This window comes from Olea europaea, chromosome 1, assembly GCF_002742605.1.
Source record: "Olea europaea var. sylvestris chromosome 1, O_europaea_v1, whole genome shotgun sequence".
NCBI classification, from domain to species: Eukaryota; Viridiplantae; Streptophyta; class Magnoliopsida; order Lamiales; family Oleaceae; genus Olea; species Olea europaea.
Window position 1 is genome coordinate 17,001,301 of NC_036237.1, and position 3,575 is coordinate 17,004,875.

At 33.5% G+C, this 3,575-nt stretch overlaps 1 long non-coding RNA gene across 1 annotated transcript; it reads right to left on the bottom strand.

The window, feature by feature from the left end:
- Positions 1-297: 297 nt before the first annotated feature.
- On the bottom strand, positions 298-2,204 carry LOC111391183. The gene is made up of 2 exons (XR_002702113.1): positions 848-2,204; positions 298-528 (listed from the first exon to the last, which is right to left on the bottom strand). It is a non-coding gene; the product is annotated as an uncharacterized LOC111391183 (long non-coding RNA).
- Between the last annotated feature and the right edge of the window lie 1,371 nt (positions 2,205-3,575).

Consider the following 3,575-nt stretch of genomic DNA (forward strand, 5'->3'; position numbering starts at 1 on the left):
GGTATTGAAGTATTCAGTACCATTATCGGTGCGTAAAATTTGAGTTTGTGTTTAGAATTGTGTTTGGATCATTATGTGAAATTTAATAAATATCGAATGAACTTCATTCTTTTCTTTTAGCGGATAAATCCAACAGACTCGGGTATGATCATCTATGAATGTAACAAACCATTTAGCATGAGTTCGATTAGAGACACGTGAAGGGCCCCATAGATCACTGTGACTCATAGTAAAAGGTTTCGATGGTTTGTACGTGGATTTTGGATAAGTTGTGCATTGGTGTTCATCAATTTCACATTAAAAGTAAATAGATGTTTTATTCGAAAATAAAGAAGGAAGCATACGTTGTAAGTATTGAAAATTGGGATGGCTCATTCTACAATGCCACAATAGAATATCACTATCCCTATAGGTAAACATAGAATTATAAATTGCAGGTTGACATTGTGTACTCACATCAGCCTTGTCAAAATAGTAAAGTCCATCACATTCTTTAGCACTGCCAATCGTAGTCCCCGATGATAGGTCCTGAAATACACAGTGAGATTGAGAAAATTTAGCTAGAACAATTGGAATTTTAGTTAATTGACTGATAGATAATAGATTACAAGACAAGTTTAGGACATGAAGAATAGTTTTTAAAGTTATAGACTCGGAGATACGAATACTCCCTTTTCCTACAACAGATGAGAGTGATCCATCTGTTATCTTAACTTTGATATTGCTAGCATCGGGTGAGTATAAGAGAACAAATGGCAAGAGTCCGTCATGTGATCGGAAGTACCTGAGTCGATTATCCAAGGAGTTTTACATTTTGAGGAGATATTTAAGGATTTCAGAAAACTACCTTTGTGGGCTAATGAGCTTTAAGGATTGTGTGCAGAAGAATGACTCGAAGTTTGGAGACTAGAAGAAAATCTGGTAGAGTTGTTCTAATTGCTAACTGTTGAATTCTCCATTTTTCATTTCCTTAGATGTCCCTGTCTGATCGGCTGAAACTTGATAGACACGATTTTTAATACTTTTTCTTGGTTTCCAATCAGTGGACTTCCCATGTATGTCCCAACAGGTATCTTCTTTATTCTCGATTTGTGACAGTGTTCGCACAAAGGCTGTCCCTTTTGTTGTTGCTCCCTTTGATAAATTTGTTATCCCTGGCCCAAATTTGATAGGCCCAATAGCTCCAAAGTTTCCAAGTCCAAAAGAGGGCCAAAATTTATTCATTTCAGGCCCAAGTTAATTCTTTTCTGGCCCACGTGATATATTCACAACCTTTCGCCTATATAATGGTCCATTTTCACACCCAGCAAATCTAATTTCAGTCGACAGAAGCGTAGATATCTCTGTATCTCAGGCTGTCCCAGTCTTCATCTCACTTTTCGACAGTTCTATTCTCTCTGTACTTCAGCGAAGACTTCGTGTGTTGAGGACAGTTGCCGTCGAGCCAAATTTCTTCCTCTTCATCATCAAGTTTGCGGTTGAGGCCAGAAAGGAATTCATAAACCCGTTCGTTTTCGAGCTTTTTCTTATACTTGACATTATCTCCAGCACATTCTCATTCTTCTTCGCCACTGAGATTGAGTTCTTGCCACAAAGAGTTCATTTCCAAGTAGTAATCCATAATGTCCCTCTCCTCTTATTTGGTTTGCCACAGCCTCGTTTTGATTTCAAAGATATGGCATGAGTTTTCTGAATTTGAATACATTTCTTTGACAACTTCCAATATATCTTTTGCCGTTGGTAGGAAAAGATATATTTTTCCAATGGATGGATTCATCGAATTCACCAACCACGCCATGACCATCGAGTTTTCAGATTTCTACTTTTGCAAGAGAACATAATCAGCTGGCTTTTTAGCTTCTCTAGTCAGGTAATCGAGCTTTCCTTTGCCCCGATTACCAATTTAATTGATTGCACCCACTCCCTGAAATTTCTTCCATTCAACTTCTCTACCGTTAGTTGAAAAGAAGTATTTTCTCTTCTAGTTGAGTTTATTGCAGAATTGATTTCTGCCTCACCGTAAGAGGAGTCGGACGACATTAAGCTATTGACGACAAGAATAATTCTTTTTTATTTCTTTTATATACATCAAGTTTCTACAACCCTTCAATATATAATACAAGTGGGAAGAGGAAGAAAATCTCCTAAACTAGGAGACTTGGAAATTACCATGATTACATCCAGCTAGCTATGGAATAACAATCTAAATATGGTATACAAGTAAATCAAATAAAATGTTCAGGATTTCTCTGCAAAACCTTTTTAGGAAAAAGCTGTGGAAAAATCCTAATAAAAGAAAAATAGTATATTATTCTTTTGAATACGCTATAAAAATTGTCTTATTAAAATCATTATCAAGAAAATGAAATGGGATAAAATCTTGGTCAAGAAAAAACGAGTACAACTCGTATTTACTCTCCCTTTTACAATATCACTTGAATTATACTCTTGGTATATTAAATCCTTCCAGGATAGTATCAAAACTATATAAGATAAATTGTCGATAATCACATTTATTACATGCACACCAAATTTCACACATTTTACCCTAATGAAATAGAAACTTGTGATTACATTCACCATATGATAACTTATCTATTTATACAAGTTTTCATGACATTTATTATGTAAAGAGTAGAACATTTTATATTACAACTTTACTTTTTCCACTCTCATTTCGTATAAGTACACACCTTTTAATGTTCGGAATGTAGATCCAAAAACTCCAAGTTTCTCTAGTAAATTCAGTTTAGGTTTGTTTCCCTTTTATTTGGTCAATATATTTCAACGTATTTATTTTGATTCTTCCCTATATGATGCAATAAATTATGTGCAAATTATTGTCCATAATAATATAATTTATTGACATATAATAAGTTTCATTATTTTAAGTATCAAAACCTCTTCTGAGACTTATATAGTTTGTTATGTATAAATACTCATCAAAAGTATATACCTCTTTGATGAGACCATATTTGCTACTGAATCATTTTTGTTTGGAGATTTTTGTATTAGAATTGAACACCACCATGTTTAAGGTGCGACATAAATATATCAAATATAATGCTATCAAATTGCTCTCCTAGAACATCAATTCGTATTGGAACATTTAAAATTGGTGCATGATATATTGATCTCTTTGGTCAGGAACCTTTGGTTCAAGTGATCTTTTGCGAGGGTTTAGATAATGATGCATTTGTACATTATTTTTAACTTCTTAATTCCCTCCCCCAATGCTAAGAGAATTGTCCAATCAAATTTACAATCATCATTTCTAGCGTTATAAAATATCACCAATTTGAGATAAGAGTTCAAAATACGCATTTATTCTGAGATATTTAACAAATAATAGGGTTGAACCATTTATCAACATTCCAACTAACACTTATTAAAATGTTGAGATTTATGCCCACTAGCATTAACAAGACATTGCTTTGATTATATAATATGAAAATTATGCTTATAATTTAAAAGTTAAGCAATTTGTAAACGCCATACAATCATCTAGTATATGTATCAAATCTATTAGATACAAATATAGATGGTCAACGTGGAGGATTTATTACCCTAATTAA